The 7,285-nt window shown below is 46.4% G+C and overlaps 1 long non-coding RNA gene across 1 annotated transcript; it reads right to left on the bottom strand.

The window, feature by feature from the left end:
- Positions 1–1,841: 1,841 nt before the first annotated feature.
- LOC106696059 lies at positions 1,842–7,196 on the bottom strand. The gene is made up of 3 exons (XR_001346978.2): positions 7,032–7,196; positions 3,747–3,894; positions 1,842–1,962 (listed from the first exon to the last, which is right to left on the bottom strand). It is a non-coding gene; the product is annotated as an uncharacterized LOC106696059 (long non-coding RNA).
- Positions 7,197–7,285: the final 89 nt, after the last annotated feature.

Genomic DNA, 7,285 nt, shown 5'->3' with positions numbered 1-7,285 from the left:
CCAGGACCCTTCAGTCCACAGGTTGATACTCTATCCACTTAGCCAATCCGGCTAGGTCATATAGAAAAGTTTTTATGATATTTCATTTTTTATTATAGTACTAAATGGAAAGGTAAACAAAACAAAATAGTCAAAAGGCATTACACCCCATATACTTTAGAAATAACTTCACAATAAAGCAAATTGTCAGTGCGTTCACAATACAAACTGTGAAATGGGGAAAAATGTCTGCAAAGTATATTATCTGATAAGTACTTAATATCTATAATATATAAAGACCTTTTACAAGACAACATGAAAAAAGAAGTAACACAATTTAAAAAATGTCCAGCCCTAATCGGTTTGGCTCAGTGGATAGAGGTTTGGCCTGCGGACTGAAAGGTCCCAGGTTCAATTCCAGTCAAGGGCATGTACCTTGGTTGTGGGCATATCACCAGCAGGGGTTATGCAGGAGGCAGCCGATCCATGTTTCTCTCTAAGAAACATAGTCAATGAACTTTACCATCACTCTTAAAAATACTGATTTGCATATATCTTCCTAGAAATAACAAAGAAACTAAAATAATTAAGAAATGAGACTACAGAAGAATAAGTTTGACATACCAGAGAAACCACCAAGTAACAACAACAACAACAAAAGCCCAGCAATGTTACATCCTCAAAAGCTAAAGATCCCAAATATATAAGGAACTCATACATCTTAACACCAAAAAGACAGTATGATTGAAAAATGGGCAAAGGATCTGAATATAGATGTGCAATAGACATATTAAATGATGTTCAACTCATTCATCATCAGAGAAATGCAAATTGACACCACCATGAAATACTAACGAACACCTAACAGGATGCCAACGACATGTATTACCAATGAAGTGGAGAAATGAGAACATTCATACACTGTCAGCAAAATTATAAAAACACTGGTGCAGCCACTAACAAAACACAATGGAGGGTTTTCCAATATTTACAAACAAGTACCAGGTAACACAATGGTTCCATATCCGGCGATTTATACAGAGAACACAAATTCACAAAGTTATACCCACCCATGGTCAGGGCACACACAAAAAAATCAATTAATGCCCAGCTGAAGTTTGTATGCCTCTCTTACTCTCCCTTCCTCCCTGAAATCAACTAAATCTTAAAAAATCAAAAAATAAAAGAAAATGGAGTGTGAGTTTTGATAGAGGGTTTCCCATTTTCAATCCAGTTTATACTATGGCCAGAAGACATGGTAGAATGTTAGAATATTCCAGAAAATAATTTTCTAAAATATTATTTTAGAAAATAATACGCAGGAGGCAGCTGATCCATGTTTCTCTCTAAGAAACATAGTCAATGAACTTTACCATCACTCTTAAAAATAGTACCTGATAGTACCTTAATTACTGTAGACAACATGTAAAGTGTGCAAACTCTGAGTTCCTAATTAATATACGTCACAAAGTTTTCAACACCCAAGGTCCCCCAATTTGTTCCCATTTAAAAAAACATATTTCTTAATTGTTTTCAGAGGGGAAGGGAGAGGAAGAGAGAGATAGAAACATCAATGATAGAGAACCATTGATAGAATGTCTCCTGCACGCCCCCTACTGGGGAGTGAATCACCAACCCGGGCATTGGCCTTGACCAGAATCAAAGGTGGGACCTTTCAGTCTGCAGGCCGGTGATCTATCCAATGCGCCAAACAGCTAGTGCCCAATTTCTTCCTTGAGAGCAAGAATCTAGCATAGAAAGCAGAAGATGTTAAAATAACCCTCAGAGATGTTAAAATAATAAAGGAAACAAAACCCTGTGGAGGAGTAGGAACTCATGAAGGAAGTCATCCTTACCCACGGACACCAAGTTGTTGTAGTTCTCCAACATCACATCCAGGTACAATTTCTGCTGAGCTGGGTCCAGGCATTCCCATTCCTCCTGAGAGAAATCTATGGCCACATCCCTGAAGGTCACCAGTTCCTGAAAGAAAAAACAGGATTACCAAGAGGTCACCAGATGAGTTCATAATGTCACCCAACATGAAAACAGTGTTAAAAGAGGTTTGGGTCTAGGGGAGTATCCTGAATCACCCAATAAGATCACTTTGCCCCAGTAACATTCTCTGATATGTTTTCTGACACTGACACATGTCCACAAATTCACGGTACAGATTTTACTTTACAAGAAATAAACTTTAAAATTAAGGCATAGCCCTAGCCAGTTTGGCTCAGTGGATAGAGTGTCAACCTGTGGACCAAAGAGTCCCAGGTTCGAATCCAGTCAAGGGCACATGCCTGGAGTGCAGGCTGGATCCCCAGTAGGGGTTGTGAAGGAGGCAGCCAATCAATGATTCTCTCTCTCTTCATTGATGTCTCTGTCTCTGTCTCTCTCTCTCTCCCTTCCTCTCTGAAATCAACAAAAATATATTTCAAGAAATAAATACATTAAATAAAATTTAGGCATGGAAACAGGCATATGGATTTCTGAGTGCTGCATTTACATTGTTCAGAGTCAGTGGTATATATTTTTCAGCTGGCAATGTCACTCTGGTTGGAAGTATACGGACTTCTCAAGTGTGAAGCAGACCACAACAAAATGTACTTCTGAAAAGATACAGATTCTGCCGAAACCGGTTTGGCTCAGTGGATAGAGCGTCGGCCTGCGGACTAAGGGGTCCCGGGTTCGATTCCGGTCAAGGGCATGTACCTGAGTTGTGGGCGCATCCCCAGTGGGAGATGTGCAGGAGGCAGCTGATCGGTGTTTCTCTCTCATCGATGTTTCTGACTCTATCTCTCTCCTTTCCTCTCTGTAAAAAATCAATAAAATATATTTAAAAAAAAAAAAGATACAGATTCTGATCCAGGTTCTCAGATGGGGCCTGTGTTTCCACATGTGTCATAAGCTCATTTTTTACCTGTGATGCCAATGTTTCCTCATCATGCGCCATACTTCTGAATACACAGAAAAATAAAACACAAGGAAAAATTCATACAGAATTTGAACTAAATAGGTTTGCTGCTGGAATACAGTTCTCATAGAATGGGACACATAGGAACTACCATTCCAGTTGGAAATTTACTATGAGTAATCTTAGAACAAGATTATTCTGCCTGGTCCAGCTAGTGTCGCTCAGTGGTTGAGTACTGACCCATGCACCAAAAGGTCACTCCTGGTCTGGACACACAACCAGGATTTGGGCTCAATCCCCAGTGTGGGGTGTGCAGGAAGCAGCTGATCAATGATTCTCTCTGCTCAATGATGCTTCTATCTGTCTCTCCCTCTCCTTTCCATTCTGAAATCAATAAAACATATTTTTAAAAAGAGAGAGGGAAATATAGAAACTGCTGACACTGATTATCATAAGAAAAAAGGAAAGAAATAAGGAAAGGAAAATGACCTGGAAAAACAAGAACATCAGAAGTAGAGAAATATGGAGAGGAAGGAGCCCTAGAGAGATAAAGGGGAGCTGAGTGGAAGAGGGGTTCTGGTGAACAGAAATGGGGGTAACAAAGGGGGAGGTACTTCAGATAGAGACAGGTTCAGAAGAGAAGAATTAGGGGGAGCGAGTGCAGGGATATAAAGGGGGGTTTAGGGATGACAGAGCAGAGGGAGAAGCAGCACTGAGAGTCAGCCAGTTGTGGGTAACAGGACAGGCTATAACACAGCAGCAGAGGGGGCACAGGGGTGGGAAGAGAAAGAGAAACATATCAACAGAAGTTCAAGAAAAAGCAAACACAGCCTCTGACATAGGACACATCTTTTACCTGAGAAGCAGCCATTTGTTTCCGGGCTGTGATAGGGGTCTGGGATGTTTCCTCAGGTGACAAAATGTTGAGGAGTCACAGAAAGTGCCTTCAAAGGTGTTGACCCAGGCCCTTAATCAGCTCCCCTCACAGTCACAGTCAGAAGGACCTGGAAATGAGGAAAAGGCCACCCACTCCTGTCCTTTGTCACAGGAGAAAGTCAGAAACAATGAGCTCCTACATGGAGACCACATCTTAAGGTGTTTTATTTTGTCTTCCTGTGTCTGTCCTTCCAAAGACTACCACAAACTCCGACAGCAATGAGAGCATGTGCTGTTCCGCTGTATCCCCAAACCCCTTACCTCCCCTGAAAAAGCCTGCACTGGGGCCCATGACATACCATCTTTAACTAGTTCCCTCCTGGGGCCTGAGAAGTCCCCCCAGAGCTGTTTTCAGTAGCGCTGGGTATCAGACATCAGACCCAGCAGCCCTGAGACCTCTGGGTAGTGGGAGGGGGTGAAGCAGGAACTTGTACACGCGCAGGTTTCCTAGGCAGATTTCCTTCCTCTTGTCCAAGGAAATTACAGAGAATAGATCTTCATGCTAAAGGCTTTGGGGAAAGTTAGCTACTGAAATATGCTCATCAAATGAGTTCACCATGAATAGATGGGCTCTGAGGGAACCAAGTTCCAGTTCAATCCAGTCCATCCTTCAATATTTTCAGAGAATGGACAAGAGGGACTTAGGGGAACAGATACTTTGTGGCTCACAGACACTAATTCAACAAATCACATGAAGGGAAGGAAAGAGGTGCTAAACACTGGACCAACTCACACAACTAGTGCCTGACTATTGAGATCATTGACATCCTGCTCTTTACGGTTTCATTCAATGGAGAGAGTGTCAGCCTGCAGAGTGAAGGATCTCTCTCAGGTTCAATTCCGGTCAAGGGCACATGCATGGGTTTCAGGCTCAATCCCCAGTAGGGGGGTGAAGGAGGCAGGTAAACAGTGATTCTCTCTCATCACTGATGTTTCAATCTCTCTCTCCCACTACCTTTCTCTGAAATCAATAAAAATATATTTTTAAAAAAGATCATTGACATCCTTACCAAGTCCACAATGAGACTGCCTCATACTACTAAGTGCTAATGGATGTCTCAAGGTATGATAGACAGTACAAAGAATGCAGGGCTCAGAATCTGAACTATACACAATATACTTATTTTTTTAAAAAAAAATATTTTTCTTGCTTTCAGAGAGGAAGGGAGAGGGAGAGAGAGATAGAAACATCAATGATGAGAGAGAACCATTGATTGGCTGCCTCCTGCATGCTCCCTACTGGGGATCAATCCTGCAACCTGGGCATATGCCCTTGACCAGAATAGAAACCTGGGACCTTTCAGTCCGAAGGCTGACGCTCAATCCACTGAGCCAAACCGACCCCGACCAGGGGCACACAATATATTTAAAACCAAAAACAACCAAAACCGGTTTGGTTCGGTGGATAGAGCGTCGGCCTGCGGATTGAAAGGTCCCAGGTTTGATTCCGGTCAAGGGCATATACCTTGGTTGCTTGGTTGCGGGCACATCCCCAGTGGGAGGTGTGCAGGAGGCGGCTGGTCGATGTTTCTCTCTCATCAATGTTTCTGGCTCTCTATCCCTCTCCCTTCCTCTCTGTAAAAAAATCAATAAAAATATATTAAAAACAAAAACAAAAACAATTAGGGTTGTTTCTTTTTAATGTAATTATTTCTAGGTTTAAAGCTTTAAAAAGGTGGAGACAACCTTATAGTAAGAAAAATGTTATAACAGGTGAGTGTGAGATGTCACCAAGCTTGATTTCAGAAGTTAATGACCATTTACATGAATTAAATATCAGAGGTAGAAAAAGCAAATCCATGGATCACAAAAAAAGATTGATGCTTCTAATATTCCTTGATAAAGCATCATGTGGGGGCAGACTCAGTCATTTCTTATCCCAGGTCACCTCTTTCTGACCATCACAGAAAATGACAAGGGACCCATCAGGAACATACCAGTCTCTCGCTCTTTGTGAATACAGGCTGCAAATGGAAAGAAATAATTATACAATTTGCAAGCCTTCTGAACTGGAGATTTGTAATTCTCATTCAAATCTGTTTAAACAACTTAGTTGTTAAAACATATAGAGCCACAAGCCAATATATCAGAATTAACCATCCACGACCCCATTAGCTCACCCCTCACCCAGATCAGGGTTCCCCTCCTCCCACTACATGTATTTCTGTCTGTGGATCTGTCTCTGTCTCCTGCTCCCTTTCCCTCCACTATGGTCCTTTCCTGTGTCCCCCTCTCCCCTGCTTCCCCCCCCCTTTTCTCTCTGTCTGTCCTACACCTGGACCATGAAACTCCTGAAACCTCCTTCCCTTCAGGGGCTCTTTCTCCTGGTCTCTGAGGCTCCATCTCCACACACGTCTGCGTCTTCCCCTCCCCACGCCCGCGGCCCCTCTGCTGCCTGTTCCCCTCTGTCCCGCTCCCACAGCTGCTGACTCAGGGCTGCTCTCCCTCTGCTCCCTCATCCCTGAGCCCCCCTTTCTGTCCCTGCACTCGCTCCCCAACTCTTCTCCTCTGAACCCGTGTCTCTGTCTCCTGTGCGGCCCCCACTTCTGCTCCCCAGGACCCGCTCCCTCTCAGCCCCCCTTCCTCTCTCTGGGCTCCCCCTCCTCCCTGTGTCTCCACTTCCTTCCTCCTCAGGCCACTTTCCCGAGTGACCCCCTCACTCCTACCGTGGCCGTCCAGCCCTCCCCACAACCCCTATGGGCCCCTCTCTGTGGACCCCTCACTGCCCTTCCTCCCGCCCACGTGTCTGTCTCTCACTCCCTCTCCTGACCCCCCAGCCTGGGCCCCCGCCCCCCGCAGTCACCGCGCCCACAAAGCCCCTCCCTGCGGGCAGGTCACCTCTTCAGGGGACACCGCGTCCTCCCCCTGAGCCCCCCATGGACACTGTGCTCCCCGGGCAGGCAGAACCCTTATTAAATGGGGGTGGGCCTAGGAGGGGGGTGCAGACCCCCAGGCCGGGAGCCATCCGGGCTCTTTGGGCGGAAAGCGCCGGGCGGGGGGAGGGGCGCAAAGGGCGGGAACCCCCTGACCCAGACTCTCAGCCCCGCGGGGAGGACCGGCGGCCCCGGGAACGGTTTTCAGCAGGAAAACCGCGCGGCAGGCGGTGGCCACAGCCACAGGCGGGGAGACCCCGGGCCGGGGCCTCCGTTTCCTCCCAAAGGAACGTGGCGCCCGCACCGCGCAGCCTCCCGGGACGCGGACTCACCGCTGAGAGAGGCTCCGGGGCGGGGACCCCAACAAGGACTTCAGCGCCGGCAGCGCCCTCAGCCTTCCCTGCGGGGAGGGGGACGGGGAGCGTCAGCTTTAAAGACAAACACCCTCCTCAGGGGGAACCGCCACCTTCCCCTCCACAGCCGCTTCCGCGTCTGCAAGGAACTGCGCATGCGCCTCCCTGCGGGGTGGGCGGGGCCAGAGCCTGAGCTGAGCGACTCCGCGATGGGGGCGGGGCCGAGCCCGCCG

This window comes from Myotis lucifugus, unplaced genomic scaffold, assembly GCF_000147115.1.
Source record: "Myotis lucifugus unplaced genomic scaffold, Myoluc2.0 scaffold_7947, whole genome shotgun sequence".
In the NCBI taxonomy this organism is placed as follows: Eukaryota; Metazoa; Chordata; class Mammalia; order Chiroptera; family Vespertilionidae; genus Myotis; species Myotis lucifugus.
The sequence above is the reverse complement of the archived record's forward strand: the minus strand, read 5'-3'. Positions and strand labels throughout refer to the sequence as shown.